Raw genomic sequence first — 24,666 nt, forward strand, 5'->3', positions numbered from 1 at the left:
TAACCATGCACTGAATAGTTTAACCCTCAGTGCTTAGTTTCCCGTACCACAAAGCAAACCAAAAGACAGATTAGCATTGAATCTAACAGATTGCGCTAAAGTAAATATAATTTTTAAATCATTTAAACCGCTTAATCTCATCTCAATCACATCAAATATTTAGAGCAAACATATTTCCATCTTTCATTTAGAGTTTAAATAGGCACAAAGGAGAAAAAAATCTAATTAAATATCTAACAGTAGATATGCTTTTGTAAATTGTCAATGTTTTTCCAAAGTTAACATTTTAAAATTACTGAATCACAATTAGCAAAAATATTTTAAAGCAGTTTTTTATAGTACAGCCATCATGTTCTCACACTGAATAATATGAGAAAGTTTTATCTTCCTGCCCTACCCCCATGATGTAGTTGGCCCACTTTAGCCTTTTGTAATAGTAGATGAGAGACACCGGAATTTAACTGTTGGAACTAGTTACAGTGATAAACAGCAACCACGTGGACATTACAGATAGATGAGAAAAGGCTTTGTTATTTATAGAAGCTTAGGCAGCATAAATTCTGTCGAATTGTTTCCTTATTAAACAACTACTGTAAACATTTTAAAAAGAGATCAGTGATCATTTCTAAGAGAGCACTGCCCTACTTGTTTCTGACATTTATTTCCTTCAGATGCCAGAGCTAACTTGAGCTCAACAAGCAGATTATCAGAGGCAACAAATCACCTTCCCATCTAAAAACAGCTAGCACTCTCACTACATTCTTTTGGCAACACATCCTTAAGTTGGGGTGGGAGTGGGGAGAGGGAGTTAGAGAATTGTATTACAAAAGAAAAGAATAGAGATGTGACTTTTACAGGTCTAGGCACAGTTCCACAGTCTCAAGGGAAATTTATGTGAAATTACAACCAACCAACAAAAATCTACCTAAATAGCCACTCTCTGAAGACATTACATTTTATTTCTCATATCCAAGATTAGTACTTGGGGGTCACCACAGTGAGAGATGACCAGGCCCTATATCTCCTCTGCTTGCACTGTTCCGAGGCTGTCAAAAACCCAGAGCAGGATTATTCTCTATAGTCAAATGTAAACTTCTCACCACCTTGCTTATTTTCTTTTTCTCTTTCTACACATAAACTAATTACTAGCTTATATATGCATTATGGCAGCATCAATTAAAAAAAGCTCTAGAAAATAGGAAACAAAATTTTAGAAGTTTTAGGTAAGCATGCTAATGGTTTGAAATTCAAGGGGCCAATCACGCTTATTTTCTTTCTTAAATGATTTTCAAATAAGCATGGCCAAATTTATGAGAGAGGGGCTTCTTACCAGGTAAGATACTCAATGGACCCTTCAAATGACATTTCAGATAATTCATCAGACTAGAAAAATTGCCATATATCATCATTAATGTAATAAACAGTAAATGTTTATTACATTAATATCGGAAATTATTATTTTTCAAAGTCTTGAGCTTCATTTTGTGTACATGCCAGCTTTTACTTACATCTGGGAGTAAGTAGCAACTTTCAATGCCTTTGGACAATTGGACATATTTATTTTATTTCTAAATTTTTACTGATATTTTAAAAGTCTCCTTGGTATTTGGAATTTTTAAAATGTTAATCTGGTGTGGTTTGTAGCTCAATGAAATCTCAAATCATCCTACATTAAGTGTTTAACACTAAGGAAATAGTCACTATTTCTGGAAAACTCAAATGCTAGAAAAATCTATGTATAGTCCAAATAAATATTTAAATGAAGTTGCCAGTTTTAATGCTGTTATAATGGCTACTACCAACCATTTTATAAAATTCCAAGACTGCATGCTTTGAAGTTTAATGACACTCAACATTTTCTAGACTCTTTAAACACTGAAAAACTTGTTTTTATTTGTCATTACAGAATATGGAACGTAACCTCCATAGCTTATTAATGTCTTCTGAATTGTTTAAGGGGATTTAAAGATATGAGTTAAAAGAATTTCATAATCTTAATTTCAATTTCTCCTTTTCATTTAATAGTAGACATTCATTAGGACCCACACACTGTAATAAATTATAATAATTTCAAACAAGAATTAAATTACTAGGTACCTAGTAAAAGAGCCATTTTTTCTTAGGTACCCTGTAATCTAACTGTCAGATTTAAAATCTATTCCCAATCAACTCTTCACAACATTCACATTTATTCATCTATGTTAAATTAATAAAAGGTGTGAATAATACTGACAAAATTGATCATTATTGTTCATGTAGATTTAGAAAATTATAAGGTAATCTAAAATGTAAAAGGAATTGAGAGAAACTATTAAGATTCTTATAAATAAATTCATCCTATGCTATTTTTTCAAATCAAGACTGAAAGTTCTACGACACTTATTTAAATTGACTATACAAGGTATTTGATAAATTGTGCATTTTTAGAGCATAAACCATTTTCATTATTTTTGACAAATACCAGTACAAAGCCTCTACTATAGCATTAGGGTTCAACAAATACTTTAGGAAGCTATGCCAAAACGATGTTGCAAAGTAAAACCTAATAGCAATCTGAGACAGTTTATAGCAGTTTGATGAAGAAAAGACACAATCACAAGGGAACATCAAAAGCAGATAGCCATCCAGAAATAAATACCACCCCCCTCATCCTTCCTGTAGATATAGTAATGGAGGTATAATTCTTACCTGGACTACAAAAGAGAAATACAATTCCATTGACTAATGCCCCCAAACAGAACTCCCTTTACAAAACAAGTTTGCACACTTACTCTATTTCCTACCATCTAACCTTGCTGACCCCCTCCTCTTTAACTGGCATCCCTGAAGATAAAGTAAAGCATGTCAACATCTGTTCCCATTCACACCGATTTTAATTTACCAAAAGAGCTTTGCTATTTTCAGAGCAGACTCCAGAGCACAATGACAGATTTAGGGCCTTTACTGGGGTTGCATTTCTAGTGTGTCAGCATTTCCTACTCACTAAGAGTAAATTCCAGGGGGTCACAACAAAGGAATAGCTGAAATTCAAACTTCATTATAGAGATTTTTCCCACCCTTACTTATTTCATCACAACTTAAACTACCAACAGGCTATCCTATTTAGTGAGGCATCATTGGTGCTGCACAGTAATTGGACTAAAATTATCTAGTCCTGGGGCAAAGATGAAGGTCCTTTAGGCCCTTCCTATGGCGTTATACATACATAATTACCTCTTCCAGAACTTTATATCTGAGTGAAATTTAATCACCACAATATAACATTTTTATAACTCTTTAAATTTGTAAAATAGTATATGCTTTTTAAAACACTTCCACATCCTAAATGTCTGTTTCATAATTCAATTATAAGTACTGAGTTTTAAGCCACAATTATTCTTTCCAACCTAAAAATTCCATAGTTATGTCTTTTTCAATACCATGCTTTACTCAGACATTTTAAATGTGTATAAAGAAAGTCACTCTCACAACACCCCAGTTTCCCTAGATAATTCAGAGTTTTTAAGACACAATATGAAGAGCAACTTGGAGAAACAATGCACAAGTTGTGTTGTAATCAAATAACAACTAAGACATGAGCAGCTGAGCAGAAGGAAGATGGGCAACGGAATGCTGTACAGCAATCAGCACTGTTGACTAATCAGAATTTGAGACACTAGAAGGTAATAAGGGTATTATAAAGAATGGCTTATTGAAGGAGCAGCTGTTTATGTGTAGCTCACTGTTTAAATGAGTTCCACTAGATTGCCATGGTATGTTTTGGTGAAAATGTTTAACTCCTTTTAAAATGATCATTAGAGAAGAAACGGCAAGTGGCAAGTTTGGAGATATCAAAACACCAACTAAGATTTAACAGCTTTAGAATAGTTATCTGGGTGGTTTGAAAATGGTAGGAAATGCCCATTTCAATGACCTTTTAAGTCAAAAGTACTTAGGTACTCGTTCTTCTCTTAAAAACCTTAGAAGTTAGGTCTATTCCACTATCATTACTGGGTAATGTTATGGGCACAAAGATGAAGCAGCAATATAATAGGGGAATCTTCAGAGGATAAGAAAAAGAAAAGGCAGAGTAAAAATACCCATCAGGACAGCCACAAATTAAAGACTGTCTTCAAATTTAAAATGTGTCCATCTTCTCAATAAGCAGAAGGAATAAGATCCTGAATTATATTTCAAAATAAAAGTTTTACGTATTTTTGTATTAAATATAACACAAAAGCCACTCTCCTACATTGACTTACAAGAAGTAAATAATTTTAAAGCATATGAGAGAGAATGAAAAATAACATTTAATTAACTAATGTTACTTTCATAAAGCAATAATCATCTTATTCAAAACTACTTGTCACACAGTTGTGATGGCTTTGTAATTGGACTGATTTACAGTTTTGTTTTCCTTACTTTCACCCAAGAAGCAATTGTCTATTGTTTCTTCTGCCCCACAAAAAAAATTCCATAAATTACAACATAAAGACACCAAATAATATTTCACTGAATTTATCATAATATAGTATTATGAATATTTCATTTTGACAAGTTTTCGGTAATATTTTTAAGCAGTAAGCAAGCGGTCAAAACTCTGCTATCTTTTGTAACAGTTCACATGTCAAACTGGCAAAGTGCCCATATTGTAAGGCAGAAAAAAAATCTATTTAATATCTGCCCCACAAGGCGACATGAGGTTTGACTGGCAGAAAGCAGAGAGTAGCTTTTGATCATGTGTCCTAACAAGCAGTTCCAGCTCCTGTCTTTTCAGCTGATGGGCTCCACATTACCCATTCAAACAGAAATGACAGACCACTGCACTACTCTCTGGCTCTAGTCACACGCAATGGGAGCTATGCTGGAGACAGAGTCACTGATTAAATATATCACTTTTTCAAGGCAAGCAGGTTGTCTGAATCAAAGTTGGACAGAATAGACTCAACATTATTAAAAGGGGATATAAAACTGGGATTGAGTGATGTTCAGCCAGTTTGCACAGCCTCAGGGATTCCCAGGCTGACAGGGGGAATAAGGAACAGCAGAACTCATAAAACAGGGTCAGAAATTAGCTGTGACACCTTGGCTATTTTCCCATCACTTTAGGACCACTGGGTTTCAAAATTCTGGAGTCTCTTTTTCACTTTTTTACTTTCTTTTTCTTTAAATGAATTCAGTAGAGGCAGAAAAACACATAAAAGCATGATTACTGCAGTTTGTCAATTATAGTCTCAAAGGGAATAAAATACTGGATGCAAACCCTTTGCGTCTTATTTTAAAATATACTAATGTACGTTCTTCTAACTGGGACCCTTATTTTAAAATTTTATTCCATTTATTGGTTTGGCATTATAGTGTAACTTTAAAATCCAGGAATATTAGTCATAGAAATTAGACAGTTAAAAATGGTTTAAGTGTCCTGACAACCAGAGGGCTAGCCAAGTTCTAGTTATCATATTTAACCATCCTATTTTCTTTGCTATAGAATGCATATTATTTAAACCTTTTGCTTAAAATATACTTAGAGACATAAATGTCTAAAATGTATGGAATTTTTCAATACAAACTTGTATTGTCTAAATTTATGTGTTTTTTTTAGATTCTGAATATAGCCTCTCATAATCTAGAACATATTATCAGCTACCTATGTGATGCAAATAAATAAAATATAAAGTTGTTTCCTGTTTGGAAAAGTAAAAATAAGTGCCCAAAGAAACAAAAAAGAAAGCAACTATCTGGTAATAGAAATGAAAAAAATTATCTGAAACAAATCGTTTGAAGCCAAAAGATACAATTGAATAAATGGTCCATTCAGATGTTATTCTAAAACAGTCCTTCCAAGAGATTTTAACTTCTTCTTAACTCTTAAATAAAGAATTAGTTTTACTTATTTTTTTTTTAGTAACATACTCCAGCTATTCCTTGGAACACTTATGTTCTTATTATTAGTTTTGGCATCACAGTAAATATTTAGTAGCAGCCTGCTCATTAGATGTTTAAGATATGATTAAAAGATTAAATACTCCTACCAAGATGAAGATAGAGTTTTAATATAGAAGAGTAAGGAATTAAGAGTAGTCACAAAGTAAGATACTGAACTAGTAGAGGATGAAGAGATACAAGAATTGCATTTGCTAGAAGAAGATGGTAAAATTACAAAGAAATGGTGGGTATTAAACCTCTGAAAAGCAATGTTTTCTTTTATTGTGTTATTTAGTTAAATTACTTTAAATTTCAAAGTTAATTAACACTAGCTGGTATATATTGGTTAAAGAATGTATCATTTTTCAGAATAATCTTAATACAAATAGTATTTGATTTATGTTCCATATACCATAGAATATGTTATCACTGATAAACAATTTCATATTAATCAGATATGCATTCTACTGCACGAAAATAAAGTTACATATTCTGTAGCTTCTGCACTTCATGTCTTTAAAGATCTTTGAGGATTAAGAAAATGATGATAACAATGTATTTTATCCCAAGTGATCACAGGCACAACCAAGCAATTATTTAGAAAGCTGGTTGTTTTCAAAAATGTAAGAAAATTAGCTTGATGAGGCTAATTTGACTCCTTATATGAGCCCAGATTTTTTTATAAAAAACGGGGGAGGGGTGGGAATCTTTACTGGGAATTGCTTCCCAAAATCTGAAATATAGTAAAGTGGCATTTCATTGTTTTCCCTAAGAACTGGTTAATACTTATTCTTTTTTTTAAATCACCACATGCCTTTTCATTTAAGACTGGAAGGAGAGAGAACAGGAAATTGCTAAAATGAATAGTCAACTACGATAGGTAAGAGGAGACAAAATCTGAGTATGTATTGCTAATATATTAGACTAAGTAAACCTGAAGCTCTCCAAAATATGTTTTTCCCTTTTTACAACCCAGGTGTAAAAAACAACTGTGTATTACCCATGCTTTACCACATGGGTCTTTTATATTCTACACCAGAAAAGGCCAAAGAAAGGGGAGAAAAATCCACAAAACATTTTGCAACACCATAAAAAAGAATACTTTCTTTTAAAAAAAATCCAAAATAATTAATTATTTTAGCCACTATATTATTGCTTACAGTAATACACAGCAATAACATTTACATTGATTGAATTCTGTTTCCTTAATGTGAAATTTGTTTGGGGTTAATTAGCACGGCTGAGGAATAAGCTTAATAATTTTATGTTGTTTACACTGGAGGCAGTTTTCCACGAGCACTGCTCAGGAAGGAAGTGACATCTTCTAATTTCAGACAAAACATGGAGGTGAGGGTGGCTGCTCACTGTGGGATGGCAAGCGAGGCCCTTCCTCCTTCAGCAAGCTTCCCCAGTACTTGGGGTGTCTAATGGCCACAATACAAAGTTGTTCAAATTATTTCTCAGGCATGATAAGTTTCTAAACCAAACACTGAGCTGAGCAGGGATTAAAAAAAGGACTTATACAAATGGAGAAAGTCCACAATATTAGACATTTTTACTGTCCCTTCCTTAAGAAAAAGCAGGTCTAATTAGTTGTCTTCCTAAAATGCATACCTAGCATTTTTATTATGTATTATAACATTTTGCTCAGAGCTGACATTTTTATTCTGACAAGCACTGTCTGGAGAGCTCTCAATAAATAATACATTGACAATTTTCAGTAAATAAGCAGTGGACACAAGTCGTCATCCTTACTTACAGCTGCCCCACTCTAATAGTGCTTTTACAAGTGAGGTGACTATTCAGTCTAATGCAATCCTCTCAGTGCTGGAAAGACATTTTCATTCATTACCACGGTCACAAGCACTTAAAGCACTTTTAAGCCCTGTTGCAAAACAGCAGGAATGGCAGAGCAAGTGGGGCTAACGAAAACTGAAGTTCATCACCAGAGAAACCTGCGGCTGTTCACCTTAACAACTAGGAAATTCACCTCTACCTAGGCCACCTCAACACTTCTAGATCTACATGTCTAAGAAGAATACAGGGTTTTCTTTGGCCATTAAATGTTAAAGCCTGTGGGTTTTGTTTTTCACATTATTTTGGTTCATCATCCAATAATATTTATTAAGCACCACAGGATAAGATAAGGGATCACTCTGTGACCTATGTGCTATACATTTGATCAAGGTACAGAAACAATATCTGAATCCAGATTATTACATTTGAAACCACACAATACCTTTTCTTTTTTCCCTCATCAACTTTTCTTCCCTAACAATAGCCCCCAACACCATCACTCTAAACTAGTCACTAAGCCACTAAGGCAGTCCTGAATTTAATTCTTATTCATGAGATCACATCAATTTGATTTTCTAGCAATGTGAGAAACAAACTTATATGAAATAAGACTTAAAGAAAGAATAATAAAATGAGAAGGTAATATCTATTACACCTTGACATATACAGCCTGTAGCTAGTACTTTCACCCTACTTCTTAATCAAACAAATTTATCCATTATTTGAACACTTCTTAGACAGTTAACTGATCACGAAGATGGCTAAAAATATGTTACCCAGTCAGAAGTCGATTTCATGCTACCATATTACATGGCTTGGACTATATATTACAGAACAATATAGTAGGGTGTATCTACTATACCATAGTTCTCAATTGTTGGTGTGCATCTGAAATACGTGGAGAGATTGCTAAAACACAGGTTCATGGGCCCCATCCCAGAGTTTCTGATTTAGTAGGTCAAGGATGAAGCCCAAGAATTTGCACTTCTAACAAGCTCCCAGGTGATGCCAATGCTACTGACAGTTTGAGAAACACTGGGCTACGAAATTAATTGAGTTCATCTGAACAGATAAGCTACACATGACTCATGTTGGGGCTAAATGTATAGTCACTTCCCTTATTTTATATGAATAGAATGAGAGATTATGGAGTTTCCACATGTGGACCAAGTTTGATGCAACAATGTTCATTGTTGCAACCTGAAAGCAACAATCATAATTTGAAGTGAGTATCTAAGAAAAAAAAATTCGATCCATGAAATGACGAGAAAAGGAGCCAATATCTCTTCTAATCTCCAAGTCAGTCAATCGTACTTCTGCCTGCTAGATGTATTCCACCTTCATGGAATACTCAAACTCAGTATATCTAAATGCAAACCTTTTCCCCAAATCTTCTCAACTCTCTATATTTACCATCCTAATAGCCTCACCATTAAATCTCTCAGCTGGATATCTCCCTAACCTCACACCCCACTCCTAATTAGGAACCTCAGCTGTATCTCAAATAGCTGATTCCTTCTCACTTCTTCCCCTGCCATTGCCTTAGTTTAGACTCTGATTAGTACCTGCCCCGACCATTAAAATAGCCTGCTACCAGATTCCTCTGTATTTGCCCTTGCCTGTTTCCAACTGATAGTCAAAATGCCACCAAAGTTACTTTTCTTAAAAAGTATTCAATTATGTCAATCATCCTCCTACTTAAAAGTTCTCAACTGCTCCCCACTACCCAAAGGATAATACTCAATTTCTGTAATAATGGCTTCAACATATTGTTTCAGTTGTTTCTCCTGTCCTAGTTACACCAAACTTCTTCACATTCATTAAATTCACAGGTTTATTCATACCATGAAACTTTGTACATGCTCTTCTCTCTACCTGAGATTCCATTCTATCTCTTGTTCACTATGATGAGCTTATCAAAATCTAGCTCAAATGTCAATAAATCCCTATTTAGATCTAGAAAAAAATTATGGTTTCCTCTTCTATACCTCTACAGCTTTTTTTTTTTTTTTTTTTTGAGAAGGAGTCTCGCTTTGTCACCCAGGCTGAAGTGCAGTGCATGATCTCAGGTCACTGCAACCTTTACTTACCGGGTTCACGTGATTCTCCTGCCACAGCCACCCGTGTAGCTGGGATTACAGGCGTGCACCACCATACCCAGCTAATTTTTGTATATTTAGTAGAGACAGGGTTTCGCCATTTTGGCCAGGCTGGTCTCATACTCCTGAACTCAAGTGATCCACCTGCCTCGGTCTCCCAAAGTGCTGGGATTACAGGCATGAGCTACCGCACCTGGCCAGCCACAGCGCCCAGCCAACACAGCATTTTATAGCTTCTTCTACTATTGTACTTATGATAATTACCTTATGTACATGTGTTTCCTACTAAATTATGAGCTACTAAAAAACAATATTTGTCTCTGTTCATCTTCTTCTACCCTTTTCTCCACTTTTACCTCTCTCCAACCCAGGCCCACTACAATACTGCATGAAAAAGCTTAATAAACGATTATGGAATTAATAAGCATATGTATGTGTGTATTTAAGTATGTATACATATGTTGTTATGTGTGTATATATGTATGTTTTGTTTAGATGAAGAGGCAGTCTCTAAAAATTAAAGCTATTCATCTCCTTTTAATCATAGTATTATTTATCTCTCTGAAAACTTTTATAATAAATCAACAATATTTTAGGTTAATGTATATTATACGCTAAGATCCATAACAGGTACTGTGAAGATAGACTAAAGATATGGTATGTGTCCTCAAGAAAATTAAAATCATCTTGTGAGGCAAGATCAATAAATGTAAAATAACAAATACTTTTCATCTATGTCAAAATCAGTTGAGCATATTTCTGTGGTTTTATCTGTGGATTCTCTAGTATATTCCATTGATATATGTGACTATTTCTCTTCCAATATCACATTGCCTTGATTACTAAAGCTGTATAGTATGCCTTAATACAGTATTGGGTAGAATAATTCCTAACACTTTATTCTTCTTTCTCAAGATTTTCTTAGCTATTCTAGAATATGATCCTTTCTCTACAAATTTTAGAGTAAGTTTGTCTGGGTATATGAAAGTCTTGCTGGGATTTTGAAAGGAACTGCATAAAACATATAGACTATTTGGGGGAAAACTGACATTTTTACCATATTGAGTCTCCTAGTACATGAATACAATATGTCTTGTCATATTTTTAGGTCTTTTTTCATTTTTGTAATCGGCATTTTGTAATTTCAGCATATAGATCCTGCACATGTTGTTAAGTGCATACCCAAGCATATCATTTTATTTGGAGAAAATATAAATAGTTTTGTGGGGGGTTTCTTTGTTTGTTTTTTGTTTGTTTGTTTTTGAGATGGAGTCTTGCTCTGTCACCCAGGTTGGAGTAAAGTGGCGCGATCTCGGCTCACTGCAACATCCACCTCTCAGGTTCAAACATTCTCCTGCCTCAGCCTCTTGAGTAGCTGGGATTACAGGCACACGCCACCATGCCCTGTTAATTTTTGTATTTTTAGTAGAGATGGGATTTCACCATGTTGGCCAAGCTGGTCTCAAACTCCTGATCTCAGATGATCCACCCGCTTCGGTCTTCCAAAGTGCTGGGATTACAGGTGTGAGACACTGTGCCTGGCCGAGTTTTGTGTTTTTAATTTCAGTTTTCATATGTTGCTGTGTTCTGAATTTTGTGTCTCCCCAAAATTTGTATGTTGAAACCCAGTACCCAATGTGGTAGTACTAAGAGATGGTGGCCTTTGAGAAGTGATTAGATCATGAAGGCTCCACCCTCATGAATAGGATTGATGTCTTTATAAAAGAGGTCTGAGGGAGTTTGTGCCTTCCACCATGGGAGGATGCAGCAAAAAGGCACTATCTATGAAGCAAAGAGCCCTTACCAGACACCAAATCTGTTGGTGCCTTGATCTTAGACTTCCCAGTCTCCAGAAAATATCAGAGAAGCTAATGCCACACAGAAAGCAATACATTTCTGTTATTTATAAATTACTCAGTTTATGGTATTTTGTGACAGTAGCCTGAATGGACAAAGACATAGGTTCATTGCTATTGTATAGAAATGTGAATGATTTTTAAGTGTTCATCTTATATCCTGTGACCTTGTTGACTCATCAGTTCTAAGAGGATGGTTTTTTGTTTTGTTCTGTTTTATTTTGTATTTAGATTCCTTGGGATTTTCTATATAGATAATCACGTGATTTGCAAAGCCATTCAATGGAGGAAGGTTAGCCTTTTCAACAGATGATGCTGCAGCAAATTAGACACGCATAGGCCAAAAGAAATGAGCCTTGACTTAAACTTCACACCTTACACAAAAATTAACTCAAAATGGATTATATACATATATGTAAAGTATAAAACTACACATCTCTCAGAAAAAAATAGGAGAAAATATTTAGAATCTAGGGTTAGGCAAAGTATTCTTAGACTTGATGCCCATACTTGATCCATACAGTAAAAAATTCTTCAGTTGGACCTCATCAAAATTATAAACTTTCATCTGTGAAAGCCCATGTAAAGAGGATAACAGACAAGCTAAAGACTGGGAGAAAATATTTACAAACCATGTATCTATCATAGGACTAGTATTTAAAATAATAAAAAACTTTCACAACAGCAAAAATAAAACAATCCAATTAGAAAATAGACCGAAAACATGAAAAGACATTTTACCTACAAGGATACATATATGGCAAACAAACATGTGAAATAATGTTCAACATCATTAGCCATAGGATAAATGCTAATTAACCCTACAATAAGATATCAGTACACACCTATAAGAACAGTTAAAACAAAAGTGACAAAACCAAATGTTGACCAAGATGCAGAGATGCTGGATCACTCATAGATTGTGGGTGGGAATGTAAAATTGTACAGCTACTCTGAAATATAGTGTGGCAGTTTCTTATAAAATCCAACATACAATATAGCCAGCAATTGTACTCTTGGGTACTAATTCCAAATAAATGAAAACTTATGTTACAAAACCCTGTATACGAATGTTCATAGCAACTTTATTTGTAATAGTCAAAAACTGGAATCTGCACAGATGTCTTTCAACAAGTAAATAGTTAAACATATGTGATTTATACATATGATGCATACCATGGAATACATTTAGCAAATTTTTAAGTATGAACTTCTTGAAATTTTGTTTTTATTGACTCCCATTAATTGGATTGGATGAATCTCCAGGGAAGTAAGCTGAGTTTTTTTTTAAGTAAATTCTAAAAAGCTGCATACTATATAATTCCATTTATATAACGTCTCTAAGATGGCAAAATGTTAGAAGAACATATTAGTAGTTGCCAGGGATTTGGTATAGAAGGTGAGGGATGCTGGCATTGAAGCAAGGTATGCATGGTTACAAAAGAGCAACACAAGGGATTCTTATGATATCAAAACTGTTCAGTATTTGACTGTTGTAGTGGATACATGAACCTAAATAGGTGACAAAAATATATAGAACTTAATACACACCCCCACACACAACTGAGTACAATAATGTAGTACAAATGGAGAGACAAGAGGAACATCAGTGGATTGTTTCAATGTCAATAACCTGGTTGTGCTATTATACCACAGTTTTCTAAAATATTACCGCTGGGGGAAACTGGGCAAAAGGTACATAGAATCTCTCTGTATTATTTCCTATAGCTTCATGTAAATCTACAATTGTCTCAACAAAAATTTCAATTTAAAAAAAGAGCAAACAGCATAATTAGGGTTATAATTTATTGATAAATGCAGTGGTTTACAGGTTTGAGTATTAATAATTTTAGAGGATGAGAAATTCACAAGCGCCAGTCAGTAGAAGATTAGATATGATCTGGAATTCTGTATAGTGGAAAATGGATAAATGGAAAATTTCAATAAACAGAGAGAAGACAAAGTTATTCTGGATAGGAGGAATAATGGCTAAGCTCGAAGTAAGTTGGACTAAATAACTAATCAACTTCAGCACTGTGCTGACTCAATAGATAAAAAGCTTGTCCTGAGATTGCTACATCCTCAAATTTCCTTTTTTTTTTTTTTTTTTTTCCTAAGACAGAGTCTCGCTCTGTCACCCAGGCTAGAGTGCAATGGCACGATCTTGGCTCACTGCAGCCTCCACCTCCCAGGTTCAAGCAATTCTCCTGCCTCAGCCTCCTGAGTAGCTGGGACTACAGGTACATGCTACCATGCCTGGCTAATTTTTGTATATTTAGTAGAGACGGGGTTTCACCATGTTGGCCAGGATGGTCTCGATCTCCTGATCTCCTGATCCACCCGTCTCAGCCTCCCAAGGTGCTGGGATTACAGGCATGAGCCACCATGCTCAGCCTACCTCCTCGAATTTCTTAATCACAATGCTCACTAGAGAAAGATTACAACAGAACTCCAGGAACCAAATTCTAATTATGTGCAGTGTGTCTAATATAACTAAGGAATGTCCAAGTTATATGTTTGTGCAAGTGCAAAGGTCCTAAAACATGTTTAAGGAGAAGGGGAGTCGTCCATGGCAGAGAAGAGTAAAGTAATATAAAATGGGGCTTGAAAGCCAGAGTAATATGTTAGAATTTTAAGCAATGAATTTTATTCTAGGCATAATAGAAATTGATATCATTAGCCAGATACCAATGCTCCAATGCCAATAAAATGCCTAAACTCTCTGGATATTAGATAACATCAAGAAGAAGCAAAAGGGGCATAATTCTAAACGACTAAAGTTAAATACTGAAGTTCCTGATTTACCTAGAAGTGAGACCAGACTTTCTGCTATTAATCAGGGTCAGGCTTAAGAATTAAATTAAAACCAAGGAATAATTTTTAGGACTTTGTACACTGGGCACATAAGACAGTTTCCTGTCTACCTCTTCTACCTGAAATCAAAGAAAAAATATTCCAAAACATGTGGCTTATGCTTTAATTCTTAAATTTTCCATCTCTTCCCTGTCCATAATATAAGCAAAATGTACAAGATAAGAGATATTTCTGGGGGATCAGCTAGAAAGCTCCAGTTAAGCCAGTAAGGGCATTCTGGAGTGAAATGGAATCCCAGTGCACACAGTTTGTTAGCCATTCTTTAAAAACTGCCCTTTGACTATAGGTTACTGTCATTCAAAAAGTATACATATTAGCATAATAATTCTGCTGCTGTTGTTGCCGCTGTAATGGTGCTGTTGCAAATAATTCAATATTTTGTCATGTTTTCACAGTTGTTCTTCATTATACCTTCATCAATTTTTTTCTAGCCTCCTATTTGTATTTACTCATTTTCAATTCATTATGTGAGAGCAATTAGGGGAATCCACAGTCCTCTAATTTCTGCACTCCCAATGCTAGTGGATGGCCTATGTTCTATTACTTCATTGTGAGAGTACTTGTCTGTCCTCTCAGTTCTAGGTACAGCTACTCAGTTATACTTAAACTCAAGACATCAACTAAGAAAGCTACAATAGGTCTGAGCACCACACATATTTAGCATTAAGCCACAGCCTTGAAGCCATAGCTTTGTCCGTAAGTGCTTCACTGGACAATGACTGTTTCAGATATCAAAATTGGATAGAAGCTTTTATTGCTATCTTTATAAAAATTCTAACATCAGAAAGAAGAAATTGGAAATAGAAAAGGACAGTTTCAAGCATAACGAAAGAAAATGAATCATGAGATTTATTCAGTTTGAACTGAAAATAGTTTAAAAGAGAAAAGTAATGATAGTAAACTCTAAAATTTGGATACAAAGTGTAAAAGAAAATCAAAATGGCATAGAATTTTACAGATTGTCCTTTAATGCTTATCTAGACCAACATCCTCATTTTATAAATTAAGAAACTAGTGCTTAGATCAATTAATTAATTATTAGAAACAACCTAGTAAGTTAAAAAGAGTTAGGATAAGAATGCACATCAATCCCAAGCCAATATCTGTAAGGATTCTTAAGTTAAACATTCTGAGAGAGAGGTGAAGGTTTCCAGCTACTGTCGACTGGCCAGAAAAATGTCTATTTCAATATAAATGGTTGGCTAGAACAGTGGCAATAATTAATAGTTTTGTAATTTTGCATTTGAAGTAAGTATTTAAGTAAAAATTATTGTAAACCTGATGCAATTGGAGATGAGGAACTACTCTAATTCTAAAACCACACCCTGTGCTGGAAACATCAATAAAGAGGATCAAAAGGGAAAAAAGTGTGTTTCCTAACAAACCTGGTAATCACAGTCCAGTAGAAGAACGACAATATTCTTGTGCTCCTAGTTGAAAGGAGGGCTAAAGACATTCAGCCTGTTGTATTCAGATACAACAAAAGGAAAAAGGAAAATTGCAGTGAAGGGTCCATCAAAGGCTCTTGTTGAGATTCTGAAAAGCTCAGTGATGAAGAAAAGCCTATACTAGACATTTTGAGGAAGGTGGAACCAAAAGGTATAGACAGTTAAAGCTTTCAGGAATTCTAACACAGGCGCATGCACGCACGTGCGTGCACACACACACACACACACATATTGCAGCAGCAATTTCTTTGTGTAATGTTTTTCAAGAGAGTGGAAAAAGAACACAAAAATGTGTCAACATCAATTCCACTCCTGGGGAAATGCCCTAGAGAAGAAACTTGTTCACATGTGCATCAGAAGACAGGTGCAAGAATTTTCATACGTTATTGTTTGCACCAGCAGAAAACTGGAAAAAGTCCAAGTGTCCAGAAACAATAAACAGGAGAATATACTGCTATATAGCATAGCATGGAATAGTATATGGAAGATTACACAAAAGAGAAAATGAATGAAAGTTCACACAGCAAAATTGATGTTAGAATATAAGAATAAAAAGCAAGTCACAAGAGATTACAGTATGACATCATTTTTATGAAGTTTGAAAACAAGGCTAAACAATAATTATTTAGCGACCTATTCGAAACTATTTTAAAACAAAAAAGGCAGATAATGATTAACAAAGTTCTGGCAAAAATGTAGATAAAAAAACAAAGATTGGACAGGTGAAGAAAACATAAGTAGATTCAATAGTATTAGTAATTTTTATTAAGTTGGATGCTGAGTTCACAAGTGTTTGTTTTACTTTTATGGTTTATAATATACATATAAAATATTACATAATAAATAAATGTTTATATTTACCACTTCCTTTTCTGTTCATCTTTTCTTTTGATATTGCATATATATTGTATAAGGAGAAAGAATACAGATCCCAAAACTGTACCCTATTATTTCCTGAGACTCCCAGAATAAATTCCGGAGAAGTCAGTCTAATGAATTTTCAATAGAAAAATGCAAAATGCTAGTGATCTACTCAAACTCCACAAGCTCAAAATCATATGAGACTATAACTTATTTCATAAAACCATCAGAAAGCTGCATCCTCTTTCTAAACAACAAAATGCCAGGAGAGCACCTTCTAGCTTCACAGTTCAATAACAGGAAAAATCAGAAACAATTGCCTGCATCTGTTCCCTAGATTCTTAGAGAAAGAACCTTCAAAATGAATTTTTAAATCTGAGGAGATAGAAATGAGCAAGATATCTGAGGCATATTTTCAAGGCAGAGACACACAAATTGAAGTTAATAAAAAGATTCAACCAAATAATATATTACCCAAACTGTAAATGGAGGTTACAAAACATATAGCAAATAGAAATAATGAAGAGTTGCCCAGAAGGTCTGGAGTTCACAGAATTCTGGCTCATTTTAAGTTTTTTAAGGTAATATGAGAGGAAGACCAGTTTCCAAAAAAATTAGAATGCAAATATACTTAACACAAAAATATACTATACATAATTCTTTTCATAATTCAAAAACCAATAGTTCTAGCTCCTCAATATAATCCCTAAATATCATTGTACAAAACTTTCAGGAAATACTTGTTTATTTAAACTATCTGGTACTAGGTAAGTATTTACTATGAATATGATACAAAGTTTTTAAAACAGGAGCAAGGACACAAATATCATTGGGAGGAAAGATTTTAAAGAGAAGAAAAAATGAATTTAAATGAAGTTGTATCAGCATTGCTCTGAATGTCCAATTGCTTCTTCACCAAAAGTATGAGTGGTCTTGGGAAACTTCAGCATTTAAATGACTTGAAATTTCCAATTTATTTGAAATAACAATTTTGGGTGTTTTAACAAATAAAGTGTTTCTTATGCAAAAATCCAAAACCTTTCCAAATTTTCCTTTTAATGAGAAACATAAAACAAGGCTTAAATCTGGGATATTATAAGTGCTTCACCAATATAACTTTCAATCAGAATAGTAAAAAATCTAATATCCACAAATTTTGCCTTAAAAATTATTGTGATGCTCTCACTGGGTGTGAATGTTAATTAAAAAAAAAACATGGGCTTTTAATAGATTTTTTGCTTTAACAGAAACACATTGCTCTTAACTGGCTACTGTCTAAAAACCTCACCCAAGGCTTTACTAACCTCTCTCACTGACACCATCACATTCCACATATTTTTCAGAAGGGATGATTGGCTTTCAGTGGGGAAACTTTAGTATCAGCTTTTCCAAATAGCCTGAAAAGAGAGTTAAACTGAATTGCTCTTCCAGAACACAAGAACATCATTGCTGCCAAATGCTAAATCCCTGAACACCATGGGACATTTCCTATGATTCTATCTGTGGTACAGAATGAGATTCCTAGAATATTTTTCTTTTTTAAAAGTTTCTTCAAATAATAACAGCAATAGTAGTTATAATAGCAATACTAGTAATAGTTATAATTACAGAAGCTAAATATTTTATATATTAATATGTCAAATCCTCACAATAACCCTGCAAGGCCGGTAACATTCATACAGATTTACAGATGAGGGAACTGAAGCACAAAAAGATTAATTTGTCCAAAGTCACACAACCAGGAAATAATGCTGGCTACATTTATTGAGCACCTACTTTGAGCTGGCAATGTTCTAAATGCTTTAGTTGCCTTAACTAATTATTCATCTTCATGAAAACCTTGATCCCTATGATAACACTGTAAAGATACCCATTTTTTGGTTGAGAAACTGAAGAGAGAGATCAAGTAACATGCTCTATGTCATCCATCTAGGAAATGCTGAACTGAAATTCAAACACAGGTAACCTAGCTCCAGAGTCTACACTCAGTAGGCTATACTGTCTCTCTAAATATTAAAACTTAGATTCAAACTCAGATCTAGCTCAAAGACATGACTTTTAAAAATGAATTTCCTCATTGTTTAAACTAAACCATATATCTCTTTTAGTACAGCAAAGGCTATCAGAGGAGCAAAACACAACTTATAAGCAAAGTAAATATATTTCAGTGGAAATATATGTAGAAATACAAATGATTGTTTAGAGATGTGAACAATGATAATAATCCATCAGATATACACATAAACACATGCTCATTCTTGTGCTGGGAAACAGCTGCATAATCCATTGGAAAGCCTGTCCCACCAGGAATTCAAAGCTCAAATGCTGCTGTCCCTTCTTACACGCACAGTAAATGAATCCACATACTTTTATTACCATGATAGCAGAAAGCACACAATTCCACTGGGCAAATACTCTAATTTCTGACCAATGTACGTCCTATGGAATTGTATTTAAAGCCTGCATACTTTCCATTACTTTTATGGCTCTAACAAAGAGAGTTCATTTATTCTAATATTTCTACCTAACTACAAGCTTTGTCACTCTCTCCTAATCACAATAATTATTACCTAAAGAATAAGTTTTTAAAAAGAGCCATAGAGTCAGGAATTTAGTTCTATTTTGTCAGACAGTTGAGAGTTTTATCATTGTATCCCTTTTCCTGCGATCTCACATGACTCCAGAACTTGACTCAAACCAGTGCCCTCGGCCTAGGATCATATACTTAGTAGTATGATACACAAGACATGATAGTGGCTGAAGCACTATTATTAAAGAGAGATTAAAACAGCTGTACATTATGCTGAAGCACTCACTCTTCCCTTTACAAACAGACGGTCCTGGATTACAAGCAGCACTTGACCATTTAAATCACGACAAAAACCAGATTTAACCAGCTGGGCCATATTCTCCTAGGCAGTGCCTGTTGACCTCCTCAGTCACAGCTGCACAAATGAAATTCTCATTAGACAACTTATTTTCAGAAGCCAAAGGACTCTCTGATTAAATATATGTATTTAGATATAGAAGTCCTTTTTAAACTATTCATTTTCTGTCGCTTATGTTAGAGCCCAGCTATATTGGCAACAAGACGGGTGATACAAGGATAACTAAAATTCATCATTTTATTATAGCTGAAGAATTTTAGCCTTGGAAGAATCTTAACCTGAATCTATTAATCAAAGCCTTCCTGTACACTCTATCTACCAATGTTTTAAAAGGCGGTTTCTGACATTCATCATTCAGTCCATCTATGGATCTGTCTACCTACCTACATACCAATTTACCTATCTATAATACTAAATCAAAGTTAAATTTACAAAAGACAGAAACTTTGCTTATCTTCCCATAAGTCTCAGTTTCAGAGGGAGCACTTCAGATGTAGCACCTTTGTTCAACCATGTTTTACAATCTAGTCAAATCACTGCTCAGGAGAGGGCATTTCTTGAAAGAATAGCAGATTAAACACTGGACAACAATTTGGTTGATCAAAGCATCTGCCTGGAGAGTTTTTGTTTCATCATGCAAATATAGTTTTTAAAAGGACCATCATGAACTTTTTACAGATCAGTTCTTGTAGATGAGGGCAAATGAGAGAGAGGTATTTAGTCCAATAAAGAGTAAAAATATTCTCCAGAACAAGAATAATGCAAGAAAGGTAATCATTTATTATGTCAATCACACAGGCTTGTCTCTCAGTTAATCATGAAATATGGCCCTCAAACCATGAAGTAGATGTGAGGGAGAGGTGGGTAATGCATTTGTAGACTTTTAGGTTTCCAATGAGATAATATGTCCCAAATGAGGAGATGGACCTGAAACTTTAAAGGATCAATGTCAGGCAAATATTGGTGGAGCTGTTATACCTCCTTAGACCTAGAATATAATTATTTAAGAAGCAGAAATCTATCCTAAACTTTTTAATGACCCTTTCTATAATTATTTCTGTTCTCCCATTATGCTATTCTATACTATGCTCCACATAGATAATCAAAATTAGGATTCAAACTCAAGACACCAAACTCAGAATAAAAAAAAATTCTCATTGCTCCCATGTCCAAAACATGTTCCTCTGCTTTTTTTTTTTTAATTGTATTACCACGTTCCTATTTGCCCAGAGTTTAAAAATTCTGAGCACTCTGAACCATTCTTCTGTCTTGGTCTCTACACTTAAACATTAACTCTTAACAGTTCTATCTCCTAATATCTTTTCCATATGCATCCCCCTTCCTTCCTCATTTCTGCTGCCTTCGTTCAGCAGACCCTCATTATCTCTAGCTTGAAACAATTTCCTTAATGTCTCTCCCTGCTCCCATTCATCCTAAACAGTGCAGCCAGATTAACTTTCCTGAAAGAAAGCTCTAATCCATCAACTTATTGTGCTAAAAAACAGTGGTTCCTCCATTGCCTTCAACATAAAGTTCAAACTCCTTAGGCAAGAGTCAAAGGGCCTCCATGATCTGACCACAACCTACTTTTTCAGTCTTATATCCCATATGCATCTTCTTTTTTTTTTTTTACTTAGAACCTGAACTGTTGGCCGTTTTAAAGTCCTCTGCCTATTCTTTCTGCCTGAAATGTTTCTCGTCTCAATTTCTGTCTATATAAATCCTTTCATTCTCCAAGACCAACTAAGACCCATTTCCCTATAGAACCTTCCAATGGCTTCCAAGGCAGAAGTAATTTTTCTATCTAGTAAATTCCCATAATATTTTATCTATATAGCTCTATGGAATTTATTATATCCTAGATACTGAATTAGAGTTCATTTTTATATGCCTTATATCTCTTACTAGAATATGAATTATTAAAAGTTAGAGACCATAGTTTTATTCATTATGGGTGTACCATATCATCTAGCATAGGGATTCTTAACTGGTGGTCCACAGACTCCAGTAGACATAGATAGAATTCAAAGGGTCTCTAAACTTTTGTGGAAAAATTATTTTTCACTAGCCTGTATTGAAAATTTACATTTCCTTAAATTATGGATGCAAGTAACAAACCATACAGTATTTGTGGTTCCTATGACATTGTCACCAATAGTATCACAATTGATATTTTATATTACATTATACTTGGAGATATCTCAAATATCTTTTACGCTTATCACTACTTCAAAATTATTATACTGTTAGGCCCTCTATAAGATCTTGTTTTCTTAATGCATTAGTGGAATAGCATATTCTACCATATCACAAATGTTTTAAATTATTTACTGGTTTTTTGTTTGTTTGTTTGTTTGTTTTGAGACAGAGTCTCGCTCTGTCACCCAGGCTGGAGTGCAGTGGCATGATCTCAGCTCACTGCAGCCTCCGCCTCCCAGGTTCAAGCAATTCTTCTGCCTCAGCCTCCCGAGTAGCTGGGACTACAGGTACGTGCCACCATGCCTGGCTAATTTTTGTATTTTTAGTAGAGATGAGGTTTCACCATGTTGGCCAGGATGGTCTTGATCTCCTGACCTCGTGATCTGCCCGCCTCAGCCTCCCAAAGTGAGCCACCGTGCCTGGCCTATTTACTGTTTTAATATGATTCATTTTCTCTGTAATCTGTGTATTTTACCTTATGTATTTAAAATAATTTTTAAAAAAAGATCTGTAGGCTTCACTAGACTATCAAAGGGATTCACAGAAAGAAAAATTAAGAATCCTTGAGTTTTAATAAAATGCATTTCACAGAAGAAGAATATGTAGAAAAATAATCACAATACTATGTAGTCCTTGAAAAGTGCTGTAAAAAAAAAGATATACCATAAACTGTGGAATATTTTATAACAGTTCATAAAAATTCATAGTCTTGGCATTGGAAAAAAGATCAAACTTCTGTCCTCTACAACACCTCTATTAAAATGACAACAGAGATGGCTGCATATCTCTAAGGATAGATAAGTTACTATCATCCAAGGGAGAATATTCCATATAGACAGCTACAACTGTTAGCTAGTTGGTCTTATCAACCATAATCAGGTTCCTCATAACTTCTTGTCACTGATCTGTATTCTATCCCCAGGAAGCTAGACAGTATAAACCCAATCCCTCCTCCATGTGACTTTAATCTTTAAAGACACCATCACGTCTTCCTTGATTTTCTTTTCTCTGGGGTTAGTATTACTAATTCCTTCAACCATTCTTCTTCTTACATAATTTCATCTCTGTGATTATACCAGTTGTTCTCTGAGAATATCCCAATGCCTTTGAGTTCCTCTTAAAGTGTGGTAATTCTGAACTCAACACAATACTTCAGAAACATTCTATTGAGCAGGGAGTTTAGTGGGACTACCACCTCTTGAATGCATCATACTGTACTTCTAGTGATGCTGACTGAAATAGCACTGGCAATTTTTTTGGCAATATTAACTATGCTGACCCCACTGCATTTTCTGTCACTTAAAACTCATAGGTTTTTTTTTAACCATTAATCTGGCTGTTATTTGAATTTTCTTCAGTAATTACTTGTGCAGCTGGGATTTGGGTCACAACTTCTGAAATTGATAATAAGATCTATTATATTTTATCTTGGTAGGTTATTTTTAAGTTCATAGTTTCAGTTTATCAAAACATTTTAAGTTTTGTTTCTTTAATGCATTATATTCACTGTTCCAGATTTGTGAGATTGGTAAATTTGATGAGCATGTTTTTGGTCATTTCATATCTGCATTTAATATATTTATATTACATACATTAATATATACTAAAGATGCCTGAATTTCTGATGTCTAAAACATACATATTGCAAAAAAAAATCTGTAGAGTATGAAAACATTCATTACTAGTAGAAGTACAGTAATAAATGACTCTTAAAAGACTACTGTCTCATTCTGTAAGTGTCTCTCTTACACAAAATCAACTGTAACACATGGTAACAAAGAGGATGAAGAGAAAATTAACCATTACTTGCAAGGAAAAAATGATTTAAAATTCCCTAGTAGCTCAGGAAAAAAATCATCACCAATCAATGTCTTTATTTTTACATTAAAGACTCCTCCAAAGTATTTTGAAAACCACTTACTTATAGAACTGAAACCATCTTTTGGTGGATCACAATTAAAAGTAATCTAGCGATCTTACTTATTCAGTAGATAATTATCTGTCAATCCCCATTATTCAGAACATAGCCAAGAATGCGGACGACGAAGTCTCAGAAGCCAAAAGTGTCAGCATGTAGTTCATGCACTAAAGATCATATGTATTTCCCAGAATCTCTCAGCAACACCTCCAGAACATACTTGTTCATATTTCAAATACAGTCCAGAATGTTCTGATTATCTAATTTTATAATCTATAGGTAAATAGGAGAAAATTAGAAATTATTTACAACTAAGCAAGAAATAATAGCCTGCAACCTGATATTGAAGGAGACACCAACACACACACCAAAAAAATACATATATACAAAAAGATATATATATCAAGCAGACACAAAAACTCCTAAGTTTCATAACTGAAAAATAACCATAAAATCAAAGTGCTAATAATCTCAGTGATCACTAGGGGCATTATTATAGCACAGTAAAATAATTGACATTTATAATATATCAGTTATATATGTTATATATAATACAAGTCAAATTTATAAGTTTATAGTTAATATTTATATAGTTTACAGTTAAAGACATATTCACTATTATTATTAATCCTCAAAAGGTTTAAGTTGCAAAGTCAGTAACCAAATTTTAAATTTTGTGGCTCAAGTAGATTGAAGAATTTACCCAGGGTCACATAATTGTTTGAAGGGTACTGAAGTTCCTAGTCTACTGTATTATGACCCTAGATCATCAAAAAATATATACATTTTGTGTCATATTACCTGATTAGTAAAACAGGGAAG

General features: G+C 34.3%; 1 protein-coding gene across 1 annotated transcript in view; it reads right to left on the bottom strand.

Moving 5' to 3' along the window:
• SOX6 (SRY-box transcription factor 6) overlaps positions 1 to 24,666 on the bottom strand; it is a 494,065-nt gene that overhangs the window by 343,474 nt on the left and 125,925 nt on the right. The gene's annotated exons all lie outside the window — the stretch shown is intronic.

Source organism: Nomascus leucogenys, chromosome 15 (assembly GCF_006542625.1).
Source record: "Nomascus leucogenys isolate Asia chromosome 15, Asia_NLE_v1, whole genome shotgun sequence".
Classification (NCBI taxonomy): domain Eukaryota; kingdom Metazoa; phylum Chordata; class Mammalia; order Primates; family Hylobatidae; genus Nomascus; species Nomascus leucogenys.